This window comes from Parus major, chromosome Z (assembly GCF_001522545.3).
Source record: "Parus major isolate Abel chromosome Z, Parus_major1.1, whole genome shotgun sequence".
NCBI classification, from domain to species: domain Eukaryota; kingdom Metazoa; phylum Chordata; class Aves; order Passeriformes; family Paridae; genus Parus; species Parus major.
The window spans coordinates 44,353,664-44,370,255 of NC_031799.1; the positions used below are offsets into that span (position 1 = coordinate 44,353,664).

General features: G+C 43.1%; 1 protein-coding gene across 3 annotated transcripts in view; it reads left to right on the forward strand.

Annotated features, from left to right (window-relative positions):
- PIGG (phosphatidylinositol glycan anchor biosynthesis class G) overlaps window positions 1-16,592 on the forward strand; it is an 87,064-nt gene that overhangs the window by 55,003 nt on the left and 15,469 nt on the right. The window lies entirely within an intron of this gene.

The window sequence follows — 16,592 nt, forward strand, 5'->3', positions numbered from 1 at the left end:
GAATTAACATTTGACAGTGACTAAATTCTTACCATCTCAGAGTCTTTTTTCTGTTATCTGTGGAATCTTAATCTACCTCTTTTTTTTAGGGATTAAAAAATATTGCAGTAAGCTTGGCAGGTGGGATCTTAGACAGTATTTAGTTTATCACAGTTTTTTGCCATATGCATTGTCAACCTCTGTAAACTTCTGATTCCCTTTTATCTATACAGTGTCATCTGGTCTCACCCTGTCAGTGATTTTTGTTTTCTTTCTTTCTTGAAAGCTTTTAGCTTTCTGGCTACTTCTTTTGCTTCTTTGTTTTAGGCTATGTCTTCACTAGGTACTTGTGTTGGCTTGGTTATGTTCATTAAAGGTGTAAGGAGATGGGATCACCAGGTGACCAAGCTGCACAGAGCAGTGGAGGTTTTTGAGGCAGTCTGTTCTAGCAGACTAAATTCCTGCACGGTCACTGTGTCCATTGTTCTGGATTAGCAGGCTTCTTTAGCAGGTATTCACAGTGCTTCACCTTTGTTCTCTGATTTGCCTGTCTGCTACATGGCTCTGTAAAGATGTCTAGCAGTCTCTACTTGGTTGCTGTGGATTTATGCAGACCAGTACTGGCTATTGTACTGATGTACCCATGCACTCCTTACTGTAAATTGAGACTCACTGTAGAACCTTACCTTTTAGTCTGAGGCCAGCTACCCTGAAGTTGTCTTAGGTCTTAAATAGATTGATAGGGTCTAAGTACTGGTGTTTGAGTATAATACATATGAAAGCCAGGCTTTTCTCTGTTAATTCTGGTATTTTTTTTTGCTTCAGGAGGAGTTGTATGTGGAGCACACTGATTATTGGTATCTTGATTTGTGTAATCTCAGAAAGCCCTTTCTCGAATTTTCTGTGCTACCTGCTGACTTGACACCAAACTGAGTTTGAACTCTGTTTCTAATGCTCCACAGTTCACCTTTAGCTACTGCTTTTCTTGATGCATTTTTCCAGTATCCAAATTCCTCAAGTTTTCTCCATTCTTTCAGTTCTATTTAAGAAAATAGTGAACATATACATATAAAAAGTATTGCCACTTGTCTTCTGGTAAATGTGTGACCCATTAATCTGGGTATTGCTTGCATTCCATGAATGTCCTGGTATTCCTTTATACCTCTGCTGTGATTTGTTTGAAATAGTGCTGTGCCATTTAACTGTTCACATCCATGTTTCTGCTATTTTAGGGTTTATTTCTTGTGGTCCCACTCTCCATTCTTAATTACACTGTAGGTGCTTTGGAACTGACACTTTTTGCTTGAGTTTGAGCCAAGCAGAGTAGAGAACGCTGCCTTGTTGGCATTGTCTGGGGAAGGAGGAGATAAAAAATGAGCTCCTGTAATTTAAAGAACTGCAGTTTTATTGTTGTTTAAAACCTAGAGTGCAGACTGTGATGAACACTAATATACAGTGAAGAGAATGTGATAACATACAGCATGTTTTTGGAAAGCTCTTCTAACAAAATAACAAAAAACTTACGGTGACAAAATGTTTGAGTATCTGTACTTGTTTTATATTGCTTCAAATAATATGCCTCTACAGTAGTGTTGGTTGTTGTTCTGATGTTTTCCTGGTTGAATTTTTGCAGATTTAATCTCAGCTAGTAGTGTTGCCAGGTACAGTGCTGGCTTAACCTGCTCTCAAGTGGGTAGCTATGGCCTGTAACACCCACATCACTTATGTAAGTAGATTCCATCAAGCAGTTTGTGTCTATAGCCATTTTAAGGTTCATTTAAGTCAACTGGTAAGGCTGTTACCTCAATGAAACAGTACTTAAGTATGGACTGAAATCTCTAACTGCTGGGATTTGCTTAAATTGGTATGTTAATCTACTCAGAATTTGGTCTACATGCTTTCTATTTTACTCTTGTGCATTGCCATTGCTGTCCAAATGATTCTTATTACTTGCTTATTACTCCTTGGAACCAAAGCTGAAAATGCAGAAGGCAGGGGGTCAGCTGCTACATGTGTTTTCTTAAGTGTATGGGAGACTGAACTTATTTTTTAAAAAGTGCTAGATATTCTTTATAAAAGCTTCTTATTAACTGCTTTATAGCAATGTGCCTTGGTCAGTGGAATGCAAACCCCTATTTTTTGATGTGGTCCTGAGAGCAAAATGAAGATGTGCCCAGAACCACTCAGCAGTGTCATTCTTAGCAAAAAGCTTTGCATTCTGCAGTCTTAAGAGCTGTTGCATCTGAGGAGATCGGCCTGGATAGGAAAGCCTTACTCCAGGACTGTCTTTGTTAATTTAAGTCACTTAGCAGAGCCTATGTAATCTACAGCTGCATCAGTTGGGTTGGTTTACCAGAGCTTCTTGCTGAAATTCTTTAAAGCTGCACTGCATTGGGTGTCACTGCCTAGGGGCAAGTACACATACATACCCTTCCCTCTTCTGGCACTTTGCATTTATGAAGCCACAGAATACTTGAGCCTGGAGTCCAGCCCTCCTTCACAAAGGAGGGTCAGTCAGAGCAAGCAGAAATACTCCAGAGTCTTCTTGACCAACCTGTTCCAGCATATGGCAGTACTTGGAGTTAAACAATTGTTCACTGGTGTTTTAGGGGAATTTGTTGAATATCATTCATCTTTTTGGTGAACATCAATGGAAAAGAGTCCGAGTACATCTTCTTCTGCCCATGAGACATTTATGAACATTGGTGAGAACCCTGCCAGACTTTCTCTATGCAAGGTTAAACAGTCCCGGCTTTCTCAGCTTCTCAATTTGTCAGATGCTCCAGTCCCTGAGACATCTTTGTGAGCTTTCAGTGCGTTCGCTCCAGTACATCCATGTCTGTCTTGCATTGGGCACCCCAAAACCGGATCCAGAACCTCAGATGTGATCTCACAGATGCTCAACAGAGAGGGAAGATCACCTCCTTTGTCCTGCTGGCTCCACTTTTCACATTACATCCCTGAGTTGGTTCATGGGAACATTGCTTGCTCATGCTTGCTCAGCTTGTTGTCCAGCAGGAATGCTGTATGTGCTTCTATACCTAGCTGCTTTCCAGATGATCAGGCCCAAGCCTGTTCTGGTGTGTGGTGCAGAATTTGGCATCTTCCTTTGTTAAAGGTCTTGTTTCTCCAGCCTGTCAAGATGCCCCTGATTAGTAGCAGACCCAGCTCCTGCACAGACTATCCCTCCCAGTTCTGTATTGTGCACAGACTTGCTGAGGGGGCACTGTCCCATCACCTAGTTCATTAGTGAAGATACTGAGCAGTACTGGCCCCTGTGCGATATCCTGTGGTTGATCACTGGTGACTGGCCTTCAGATGGAATTTCTGCAGCATCTCAATAGTTTTTCAGTTCACCTGAACGTCCACTTTTCGTAGCCTGGACTGCATCATTTTGTCTGTGGAGATCTGATGAGAGACATTAAGAGCCTACTTGTGAGATGAAAGTGCATTAGATACATGTAGCCCATGCGTATTTTGCTGGTATAATAAGGTAGAATAGAAGGTATGGAGGTTTTCAGATAGTACATTTGCTGTGGAAGTGCAGTTGGAGGTCCTTAAATAATTTGCTTTCATCTGAAGAAACTTGTGAAACTATAAGATATTCTCCTCATATGGAAAGGTAAATGTGTTTCTAAAATAATTAAGTGGCATGTGATAGACACTAACATGGATATTACTGCCACTTTTAATCCTTCAGGTTCTCCTGAGAAACTTGGCAGCATAAATGTGAAGGGATTTTCACAGACAGAAATAGAAAGAACTCTTTAGGTTCGGTCTCCATGGAAACTGTGCAATAACTCTTGAAACTATTTTTGAGATGGGGAGTACTGATTAAACTGATGCCTGAACTTAACCAAGTGTTCTATGTGTGACTTGCATAAATTCTTGCGAGCACCTGGTTCATGTAGAAGGTAGTTTTTACAGTAACCACTCTATTGCTCTGATCTGAATTAGAACTTTGAGGTTTTGGATCCTTACAACTGGAAAAGGGCCATGTTGTTGGATAATTTGACCTATATTATATGGCCTCACTGTGCAGTACACTCCAGATGGATTCAGTTTCTAAGCTCCTACCCAAACAAAATTGTCATGTGGGTGATGTTCACAGTGTTGTGTAATTACCACTCTTCACTTAGGCATCGTGATGGTTTTCAGATTACCAGCACATTGAAATATGTGTTTTAGTTGGTTTAGTTGGTTAGGTGTCAGGGTGAGCTGGTGGGAGTTTCCTAGCACTAGAAGCCTGCGTGCCTATTAGTTTTTGTTCCTCAGATCTCAAAAGTTGTAATGTGCTTTCATGTTGGCAAATGGCTTTCAGATAATGAAAATGGGTGTATGCCCAACAGGAGGTTGTTAATAGTTGCATAACTTTACTGTTATGTCTTGACTTTGTTAATTTAGAACTGTGGCACAGAAAACTTAAATTTTGCTCTGAATTCTTTTATAATGCTGATCTAAACAGAATTGGGAAGGTGTGCTAGGAATTTCAACAGTTAATGTCAGCTTTTGCCATCTTCAGCCTTATGTGTTTGACTGATTGAGTTCCCTGTTCACTACCCATGTTAATGCATTAATCAGTTTTCTTTCTGACATGAGCAGGGCATGCAGTGAGTGTTTCAATATACCCTTTTTTGAGTCCTAGGTAGGAAGTGGAGTCCTCCTTAAAGACAAATGACAATCCAAACATTTTCTACTGAACCCTTCAATATTTTATACATGTAGTTTTTAATTCTTGTTTAACTCTTTTAATTCTTCTGTTTAACTTCTGTCTTAGAGGGAACCTCTCTTAGGTTAACTAAGGCTGAAAAAAATGTTGGCATCTGAGAGTATATGCTGCTGCTTTCTCATGTGATACTTATCTGTTGTACTGCCACCAGTCTCATTATCTAAATAAATAAAAAGAAATACAGAGGTCATCTACTTGTTTGTTGATATGCATGGAAATATGGAAGTGGTTGGCTGAAACTGGGCTGGGGTTAGGTTTTTCCTGAGATGCTGTCATTGTAGAGATGGCTGAAGATTTCTCTTGGACTTTGTTGATGTTGGCTCTGTGATGCATACCCCTTCATTCATTTCTTTTTCATGTTGTCGAGACCTTGACTTTTCCTGTGAGACTTCTTCCAGGCAACCATGACTCTCAGTATTGAAAAGTATTTTCTAGTTGGAAAGTGATCCAGCAAAGTAGGGTTGCCTCTGTTATAAACAAATAAAAAGTTTCTTCAAAGCCATTTCCAAAATAAATACCATCCTTTTGCTCTGTGGATCAGTTTTAGGAGTTGAAGCACTTTCTATGTAAATATTAGGGAAAGTTGTGTGTGCAGAATCTAACCAGATTTGGGGTAGGTTAGGTTATTGTTGCTTTCTTTAGATAAAAGTAAGCATCTGAATAGATTTGGTGATCTAATTTTCAATAGATGTAGCCTATCCAACATGAAGGTTGCTTTCCAGTAATGACTGATGACCCTAATTGAGAACTTTTCCTCCACTGTGCTAGCTACTGCTCAAATCATTGAGCCTTATTCACTTGGTTTTTAAATGGTCTTCCTGATGCTATTTATTGTGATTGCTATGAGATCATCTCTCATCATCTCTCAAGAACTGCAGTCTTAAGTAGAGACCACTTGGAGTAACATCAGCTATACTTTTTAATTTAAGTGGGGTATCACTTTTTCTTTGTGGGTAATATTGAATTGAAAGGGTTCTGAAAATATTTTTTATTTCTGCCCAAGCTCTGATTTGAAGTTATTATGCTTACATTGTCTTCTTCCTCTTGCTCTTCTGGTTTTCATGTGACATTTGCTCAAGAGCACATAGGTTGACAGTTCTTATTGCATCTTTATACCTGCAAGTACCTACTAGTGGAATATGCAGTACCACTTAGCTGTACAAAAGGGTGCAGTATTTGTTCTTTATTTTTGTTTGGAACGTCTGTGTTGTGAGACAGTATTTTTCTGTCATCCTGTATGGTTAGATTTCCCAATGTTGTTTGCACAAAAGAGTTCATTAAATGTTAATACATGCAAAGCTTATTGAATATATTAAGATAATCGGTATTAACCATGTTGGACATGAGTAACTTCGGGGAATTTCTGTGTTCCAATGGTAAGCATGCAGAGTATCCTCAGAGAAAAATGACAGTCTAGTCAGAAACTGTTAGCAGGATTCTAAAAGGACTTGAAAAGCTGAAAGATAATAATGAAAGGCTGGCTAAGTTTTGTGTCTGTAAATAAACTTATGGCAGTCCTTTCTACTGTTACTGAGCTATGGTTACTTCAGCTTAACAGAGGAAAGCTAACTTTCCTCAAAGTTGCAGGATAATAGGTGGTCGTGCAGTGTGTTATTTTCAAAAACACATCATTCCGCATTTTAGTAAATTCATATGAAAGCGATTAGGTTTTTCTATACTGCCATGTAAGAAAACTTTGATTAGTCAACCCAACTGATAGTAGATGAAGGACTGTGAAGCTTGGTGCTGCTATAAGATGAAGTTTCATTTTCCTATATGCTTTCCTGCTGTCTCTGATTCACTTCATTGTATTTTGCTTGCTGTCTCTCCTCTCATTCCTCTGTATCCCTTTCTTTAGCTTGTTTGGTATCTTCCCTATCCTTCTCTTAGCCCCTTGCCACCATCACACCACCCAACTCCAGTCTTTCTTTCTCTTGGGCACACTTTGAACCTGTTTCTCATACTTTTTCTCACTTGCATGTGCATCACCTCTCTCCCTAATTCACTCTTGCATCAAGACATCATCTATGCAGACTGAGGAGGGAGACCAAGACGGAAAGCATAGAATTACAAGAGTAAATATTTATTTATGCATATGAGGTGTCCCAGTCAAACTGAGGCATCTGGATGTGGTTTAACATCCACCTCTGTTCATGTTCCTCTCTCATTGTGTCAGTCTCTCTCTGTCTCTGTCTGGTGCTACACCTGTCTTCTCTCCACCCCCTCAATTATTCCTCCCTCTTACTTTCCTACCCTGTCAGACACTTGCCCTTCTTGTGCACTTTGCCTGTCTCTCATGGCTGTGCTTTCATCACCCCTCATGTTTGGGTTTCCCACCTCCTTTACATGTAGACTTTTCCCATTTTCCACGTGTATGGGCTTTCTGCCTCTCATGCATGTTTTTCCTGTCCTCACTATGCTTACCTTTCTCTCATGGGCTTCACCACACTCATGCTCTCCTCCTCAGTCTACCCCTGTCACTCTCACGGTTCTGACCCCTTGCAAGCATGCTTCTCCCTGTTTTGTGCTTCTGCATGAGCTTTCCTCCTCATGCTTGTCCTCACACACACTTCATGGCTCCCTGACTCCCCATTATGGCCTTTCCCCTTCTCTCATGCTCACTTTTTCCATCTCCCTATCATGCTTGCTCCTTTTCACATATGTGTTCTTCCTGCTTTATGTCCTCTTTACATCTTCTCTCGCACATTTCTCCCCTTCTCTCACATACCTTTCTCCATCTGTCTTGCCTGCTTCCTCCCCTTTATGCTTTTCCCCTGGCTGGCACACTTTTATCCTCTTTTGTGTGTTCCCATTTTGCAGCTCTCCCCTTGTATGCTTCCCTCATGCATGCAACTCTCATTGCTCATGCACTTTCTCCCTCTTGCATGCATGCAAATGCTTTCCCTCTCATTTGAATGTTCTTTGTTTTTCTCTTGCTTTCTTGTCCGCGTTCAGTCTCTTGTGTCTTTGTCTTGTACATCCTTATGTCTCTTGTTTTTCCTTTTTGTGTCTTCTTTTGTCTTTCATAGCTTTTCTCTTTTCTTGCATGCTTTTCCCATGTCTCACAGATTTTCCAGCTCTCCCATGCACTCAAATACTTTCAAATCCAAATTGCTTGCACTCTCCTTCTCTGTCCTTTTAACTGGGTCCTCATCTTCTCTCCTACCCTTCTTTCACATGCCTTTTACCATAGGACTCCACTCCCTCCCTCATTCCCTTTGTCTCTTTGTCTTTTACCTTCTTTGTTTGCTTTCCAGTCTCTTGACAGACACGCTTTCCTGCAAGCACTCTGCCTCTCCTAAACTTGCAGTGTCTCACTTCTGCTTTCTTCTTCCCACTTGTTCTCTGTCCTTTCCATCTCTATACTTTTTCCTCTAAATCTGTAGAGCTTCTCCAGCCATACCCTACTTTTGGCTTGTGTTGAACCTGCTTTTCCTCCCGCTTAGATTTGCATTTCCTCTTTCTTGGGGATTTTCTATCTGTCTTTCAAGCTTTCTTGAGTCCTTCCCTCCTCTCTTCCTTCTGTCATTATGTCCACTAGTTCCTCTTCATATTCTCTCTTGCTCCCTTCCCACATCTCTTCCCCCTCTCACTGTAAGACTTCTCTCTTTCTCTCTGCACCCGTATTTCCCTCTCTCTGATAGGCTTTGCCTTTTTCTCATTTGCTTTGCTTTTCCTGCCCCTCATCTGTATCTTCATCAGTGATCTGTACAAGGGGATCAAGTCATGCTCTGTCAATTTGCAGTTAACACCAAGTTAGGTAGAAGTGTTGATGTGCTGGAGGATAGGAAGGCCCTGGAGAAGGATCTGGATAGGCTGGATCAATTGGCCAAGGCCAATGGTATGATACTCAGTAAGGCCAAATGCCAGGTCCTGCCCTTGGGTCACAACAACCTACAGGCTGAAGGCAGAATTGCTGGAAAGGTTCCTGGTGGAAAAGGACATGGGGGTGCTGGTTGGCAGCAGCTGAACACAAACCATCGAGTGGCCACAAAGGCCAGTGGCATCCTGGCCAGCAATAGTGTGGTCAGCAAGACCAAGGGCAGGGATTGTCCCTCTGTACTCAGCCCTGGTAAGGCCACTTCTTGAGTTCTGTGTCCAGTTCTGGGCCCCTCACTGCAGGAAGGACATTGAGGTGCTGGAGCATGTCCAGAGGGGGCAGTAGAGCTTGTGAAGGGTCTGGAGCACAAGTCCTACAAGAAGCGAAAATGGGGTTAGATAGCCTGGAAAAAGAGGCTTTCTACAATCACCAGAAAAAAAGTTGTAACAAGTTGGGGGTCAATCTCTGCTCTCAAGCAGCAAGTCATAGGACAAAATGAAGCGGCCTCAAGCTGGGCCAGGGGAAGTTTAGATTGGATGTTAAGAAAAGGTTTCCTTACTGAAATGGTTGTCCAGCATTGGAACAGGCTGCCCAGGGAAGTAGTGGAGTCACCATCCCTAGAGGTATTTAATGTGCAGATGTGGCACTCTGGGACATGGTTTAGGGGTGGAGTTGACCATGCTGGGTTCATGGGTGTACTCAAAGATCTTAAGAGTCTTTTCGAACCAAAATGATTCTATATGCTTTTTGCGTGAATGTTCCCTCTCATTCTTTCCTTACTGTCTGATGCTTGCTTTCTCCTGCATGCTTTGCCTCTCTTGCCTTTCGCCTGAATATTGTGCTGTGCCTCTCTCATGTGCCTTTTTTTTCTTGTAGCTCTGAACTTCCCTTTCTTATTCTGTCACTGATTTCTTGTGAGTTGACCCTTGCCTCTTGTATGTGCTTCCCTCCCTTGTGTATTTCTTCATGCATGCATTTTCTCTCCCTTGTACACTTACCCTCTTTCATTTCCTTCTGCATGTTGTCATCTTTACATGCATGTTGTGGGCTTTACCTGTCACATGCTTTGCTGTTCTCTCATTTGTGCTTTGTCTCTTGTGACATGTGCTTTACCTTTCTCCCTTTTTTCTCTTTCCTTCTGCCTCTCTCCTCAGTGTTTTGTGCTCATGTTTTACATGTGCATGCATGTGCAGTTTGTCTCTTGTGTGCATGCTTTGCCACTCTGTCTCCCTCATACACGTTTGCAGCTTTGTGTTTTGTGCTTTGCAGTCAATGTGTTGATTTAGGCATTTTACTCTCCTAGTCTCTCTTGCTATAGAGTCTAATATTCTTCTCTCCCATGCATTTCTATCTTTCAGTTTTTCTCTCCTTGTACTTTGTCTCAGTACAGCTTCGTGTCTTTCACTACCCCTCTTCTGTCACTTGCTGTCCCACTCTCTGCCTCACTGTACTTTTCTCTTCTGCTCCCTATCCCTCCTTCCTAATCACACCCCCAACCATTCCTCTCCTTCCTGAACTTTCCATTTCACTCTGCATCTCTTGTTCCCTCCCTCTTTCCCATCAATCTATCTTTCTTTGGCCTCTGCCCTTCTTTTCCTTCATCTCTTCTCTGTCTCCTGTCTTTCTGCCTTCCTGAGATGGGCTTTTCCTTTCTCATTTGTGTCCCTGCCCTGCAGCTTTTCTTGTCTTCCAGACATGTTCTGCCTTTCACTCACTTCGCTTCTGGCATGGTGTTTTTTCCCATGTTTGCCTTTTGACATTCTCCCTTGCTTTGCCTCTTTCACTTTCTCCATTCCTCATGTGCTTCCCCACCTTTTTGACACATTCTCGCATGTGCTTTTCCTCTCTTTCATGGTTTCATTCCCTTTCTTCTACTTTCCCTTCACTGCTTGCTATTTCTTGCTCTCGGCATCCCACTGCCTTCCTTTCCCTATCCATCTGTCTCTTGAGCTTTTCCTTTGTCTTAGATGTGTTTTCTCTCCCTCCCCGCCTCACAAATTACCTCCCAGTCTCACTCTTACTTTTCTTCTATTTGTATAGCTTCTACTTTCTCTGTTTGTCTTAGGCTTTCTTGGGACTCCTCTCTGCCTTCCACCTGTCTCTCTCCCTCCCTGTTTTCCTTCTTAGCAGTGGGCTTTTTTCAGTCAATTCCCTCTTACCTCTCAACCTTTGCCTCCTTCTTGGCCAGGTTGCCCCCTTCCCAAAAAAAGCTCTTTCTCCTTGTAGATGTGCTTTCTCTTCTGTTCTGATCAGGCTTCTCTATCACAGACCCCTCCCCTCTCCTACGACCTTAAACACATCTGCTTTCCCTCACATACATTCCCTCTCACACACATACTTGTTGCTTCTCTCTTGGTTTGCTTTTCTCTTAGGTACTTGTGGATGTTCATGCTCTTGTATGTTTCTTTTCTGTTTTTTCTGTGTTCCTCACTTTCCCTCCCTGCTGTTATCCCATTGACTTCTCTTTTTCTTGCTCTCACTTTCCCTATGTATTTTTCTCTCTTCTATCTCCAAATTCCCCTTCTTTCTGAGGTAGGTTCTCTCTGATAGGTTTTTCCTCTTTCTCTAACATCTTCCTGCTTTTCCAGTTTTCTTCTTTTACTTGCACCTTTACACTTTTGCTTTCTTGTTCTTGTGCTATTCCTTACTGTCTGTTGCTGTCTCTCACTCATATTTCCCTTTTTCTCTCTTTCCCTTTCATCTTTCTCATTCCCTTTCCTGCATCCCATGCCCTTCCAACCCACCTTGTTTTGCTTGGTTTTCTGTCTTAACTGACTTTGCCTGTGACTCACATGCCACTCCATCACTGAGATGCACACATTTCTTATGTGTGCACATTTCTTGTGTGCACTCTTACTCTCATGCTTGTTGGTTTCTTGTTTGTCCTCTGTTCACTATTTCATTCTCAATTGCTCACTTCCTCCCTTTCTTGCTTACTCTCTCCTAAGCCTTCCATTTGTCTCAGACACATTTTCTCTCTCTTTTGCATGTGCTTTGCCATTCTATTAGGCATACTTTCCCATTCTCCGGTAAGCTTTCCCTCTTGATTGTGCTTTTCTTCTCTGTCTTGTTTTCCGCATCTCCCTGATGTGCACGTGCTCACTAGGGCTTCCTCTAGCATGCTTATTTTCTCATGGTTTCTCACTTCCTCCCTGTCTTGTATGTTTCGTCTCATCTATTCCATGCACACATTCCAACCAGCTCACCTTTCCTTGTGCTTTTTCTGCCTTTCACTTTTCCCCCTCTTCTCCTGTACCTCTCCCTGACTTGACTTCATAGATGGTTCACTTCTCTCATTATCTGCCTTTCTGAATGCTGTGTCATTGTGGTGTGTATGTGTGTATATCCCTATGCACTTTCCTACTCTTGACCCCTTCCATTCACTTGTCTTCTCTCTTGAACACACTCATCCTCATCTTTCCTTTCATTTCACTTTCTAATTCTGCTTCACTTTCCCTCTCCCTATTTTTCTCTACTGCTCAGTCTTACGTTTTCCCCATCCCTTGCATACTTTTCTATTTCTGAAACGTGTTCTTTATTGCCTGCATTAATACTCTTAGTCTCTCATGTTATCTTTCTTCTTTGTTGTCTTTCTATCTTCTATCGTATCGTTCTATCTTCTATCTTTCATCTTTGTTATCTTTCCCCTCTTTTTGGTTCATTATCCTGCCTTTACTGCACAGCATATGTCACCACTATCACTGTGTCTCTTGGATGTATTGTGACTTTCTTGCACACACTTCAACAGTCTCTTACGCTTTGCCTTTTTGTCTCATATGCTTTGATTCTCTTGTATGTTTCTTTTTCTCTTGTTTCCTTCTCACTCTTTTGCATTTTCTTTCTCTGTCTTGCACTCCTAGTCTTTCCTCATGTTCCCTGTTACACAATTTTCCTATCTCCTGCTTTCAGTTTTCCTTTTGCTCTTGCTTCCTGTGCTTTGTGATTTTCCTCCCTTTCTTGCATGACCACTTGTTAAGCCCTGCTATCCTCATTACTTGTTACTGTCTTGCTTCCCCTCTTCACCCACTCTTTCCATTCTCCCCTACACTCTTCTCTCTCTCCAGCTTGATTTATTTTCCTTTTATTTTTTTCTCATTACTCCCCTCATTTGCTCTCAGTATGTCTCTGGCTTACCTTTCACCTGTATAATTTTTTCCCCTGGCATATTTTCCCTCTCTTTCCCGTACTTTCACAAAGTTGTCTACTTTCTTCTTTCTTAGCTTTCCCACTCTCAGGTGCTTTTTTTCAGTCATGTGCAACTTTGCATCTCTTCCTAGTTTCTCAGCCTTGCATATACTTCATTCTTGCCCTTTCTTATTCCTCTCTCTTCATCTTCCTAACATGCTTTCTATTACACAATCCCTTTCTCTTCTGCTAGTACCTTTCCTCCCTCATACTTTGTCCCTTGTGCTTCCCCACCTTCTTTCATGCTATCCCTCTCTCTTCTTCTTTCTCTTACTTTCACCTTTCAATCTCGCTTATTTTTCCTTCTCTTCCTTCCACCTCACTCTGTCCCTCATTTGATATTCCCATTTCCCCACTCTGTGTCTCTTTTTACCCTCCTTTTACTCTGTCTCAGACGTTTTCCCTTTCACATTCACTCTCTCACATGATTGTCCTTATTTACTTTCTTTGCCTCTCTTACATTGCATCTGATATGTCCTTTGTCCCTCTGTCACATGCTTTGCCTCTCTTGAGTGCTGTTACTTTCTTTTGCGCTTCCCTCTTCCCACTCTTACTTCTCTCTGTCATTCTTTCCTCTCCTTTGGGTGCTTTTCCATCTTAGGCGCATTTTTCTACTTTGATGTGTGCACTTTCCCTCTTGCTCATGCTTGCAACCTCTTGCTCATACCTTCCCGACCCCTTTTGCTTGCAATCTCTTCCCATTGCTTGCTACCCTTACTTCTCCCCTAAGTAGCCTTCTCTTTTGCCCTTGTTATCTTTTTCTCTTTGTTGCTGTCATTTACCAATTAGCCTCAGCCATGCTTTTCCTCCCTGATGTGCTTGTTCTCCCCGTTCCTCACAGATTTCTCTCAAAGCCATCTGAGTGGGTGGTTCCCTTGTCTCTGCTGCCATTCAAGGGTGGGGAGAGGCTTCCTCCTGCCATCAGAGGTGCAACTAAAAGAAGGCTCTAGGGAGTACTGTGAACAGGGATGCCACATGTGTTTGAGGGAGTGACATGGCAGTTCACACAGGCAGGGTTGCAGTCATCCTCCTGCTAGTGAGGTTTGTATTTTATATTGCAGGATGATTGGTTTTGGGTTTTTTTCCAGCAATGGTCTCCAAATGATCAAAAGCCATACCTAGTAAAAGTGTGCCAACCCAAACAGAACCTCCCAAGGACACATCTGTTCAGACCCTTTCCTCTAAGGAGTGTTTGAACCTGTCAGTAGTACTGGGGGATGATGCAGAAGATGCCTGCCTGTTGTGTGAACAGGTGAATGATTTCTGCTATCCAGTGGCCAAGCTTAAGGGGAAGTCGAAAGACTAAAGAGTATTAGGGAAAGTGAAAGGGAAATACTATGGAGTTTCATCCTTTCATCCCTGAAAGAAACCCACCAGGAGCCAGAGGACTCCTGTGCCTCCTACAATCAGGCAGAAGGAGGAGACCTAGTAAATGAAGGAGAGTGGAAATGGGTCCCCCTACTTGGAGACCTAATAAAAGTTTGTTCTGACCCGTCACCTACCCAGGTGCCACTTCAGAATAGGTACGAGGCCCTGGATCCAGAGGGTCAGCCAGGTAACATTGAAGAAGATAATCTGCTCAGAGAGCCTCCCAATTACACTTCATCTGTCAGATGGATTGCTACTCTAGCATTAAAAAGAAATTAAGGGTAGTCATAGTAGGTCACTCCCTTCTGAGGGGAACAGAGGGCCCCGTATGTCAACCGGACCCATCCCACAGGGAGGTCTGTGCCTCCCTGAGGCTTAGGTACAGGAAATTACTGAGAGACTTCCTGGGCTGATTCAGCCCTCGGATTATTATCCACTGCTGATACTCGAGGCTGGCAGTGATGAGATTGAAAAGAAGAGCACTAGAGCAATTAAAAGGGACTTCAGGATTCTGGGTTGAGTGGTTAATGAGGCAGGAGCACAGGTGGTGTTCTGCTCAGTCCAGTGGCAGGGACAAATGATGAAAGTAAAAGGAGAACTCTCATTATCAACAAGTGGGCTGGTGCCATCAGTAGAGTTTTGGGTTCTTTGATCATGGAGCAACTTTTACAGCACCTTGACCTGCTGAAGCCAGACAGGCTCCACATGTCTATTAAGGACAAGAGGATTCTAGCCTGTGAGTTAGCAGGACTCGTTTAGAGGGCTTTAAACTAGTCTCTGAGGGGGAAGGGGATGCAAACAGGCTCTCCAGAAACAAGCCTATGGGTGGTAAGCCAGAATCAGGGGTGAAATCAGTACACGTTGAAGTGCATGTACACTAACGCACGCAGCATGGGTAACAAACAAGAGGAGCTGGAAGCCATGGTACAGCAGGAAGGTTATGACTTTGTTGCCATCACAGAAGCGGTGGGATGACTCGCGTAACTGTAGTGTTGCAATGCTACAAGCTCTTCAGAAGAGAGAGGAGAGGGAGAAGAGGTGGAAGGTTGGCTCTGTATGTTAGAGGGGCTCTTGATGCCACAGAACTTGAGATTAATGGTTATATGGTTGAGTGCCTATGGGTAAGAATCAAGGGGAAGGCCAACAAGCCAATGTCCTGGTGGGAGTTTTTATAGACCACCAGCAAGGACGAAGAGGGGAATGAATTATTCTATAAACAGCTGGAAAATGTTTCACAATCACTAGTCCTTTTCTTGCAGGTGACTTTAACCTGCCAGATAACTGCTGGAAGCTCAACACAGCAGAGAAGAGGCAGCTTAGAGTGCATGGAGGACAGCTTCTTGTCACAGATGGTGAGGAGCCTGCTGGGGGAGAGACAATACTAGACCTGCTGTTTGCAAACAGAGAAGGGCTGGTGGGAGATGAGGTGATTGGAGGCTGTCTGGGGCACAGTGATCATGAAATTACAGTTTTCAGTATTTGGTTAAGCAAGGAGGGGCATCAATAAAACTTACACACTGGACCTCCAGAGGACAGACTCCAGCCTATTCAAGAGATTTATTTGGAGAGTTCCCTGGGAAGCAGCCCTTAAAAACAAAGGGGCCCAGCACAGATGGGCATGCTTCAAAACAGAAATCTTGAAGGCATACAGGAGCAGGCTGTCCCTGTGTGCCAAAAGATGAGCCATCAGGAAGACAACCAACTGGGTGAGCAAAAAACCTCTGAAGGAACTAAGGAAGAGGGTGTATCACCTTTGGAAGGAGGGTGAGGTACCTCAGGAAATGTTTAAGAGAGTTGCTGGTCAAGTAAGAAAAAACTTAGAGAGCCCAAAAGTTAGAACTCAGTATGGCCACTTTTTTGAAGGACAATAAAAATATTTTTATAAATACATTAATGGCAAAAGGAGAGGCAAGGATATTCTCTATTTTCTATTAGATGCAGGAGGGAATTCAATAACTAAAGATGAGGAAAAGGCAGAGGTACTTAACACCTTCTTTGCCTCCGTTTTCAACAGAAAGGCAAGTTGTCCTCAGGACAACTGTCCTGGGCTGGTAGATGGTGTCAGGGAGCAGAATGGTCCCCCTGTTATTGAGGAGGAGGCAGTCAGAGAACTGCTGTGCCACTGGAATGGTCATAAATCCATGGGACCAGATGGGATCCATCCCAGGGTGATGAAGGAGCTGGCAGATGAGCTTGTGAAGCAACTCCCCATCATTTACCAGCAGTCCTGGCTCACTGGGGAGCTCCCAGACGACTGGAGGTTGGCCAGTGTGACACCCATCCACAAGAAGAGCAGGAAGGATTATCCAGCACACTAGGGGCCTGTCAGCCTGGCAAGATTATGGAACAGGTCATCTTGAGTGTGGACACATGGCACCTACAGGATGCCCCAGGGATCAGACCCAGCCAGCTTGGACTTAGGAGAGGCAGGTCCTGCCTGACCAACCCGATCTCCTTTCCTGAGCAGCTGACCCACCTGGTGGATGCAGGAAAGGCTGTGGATCTTGTCTG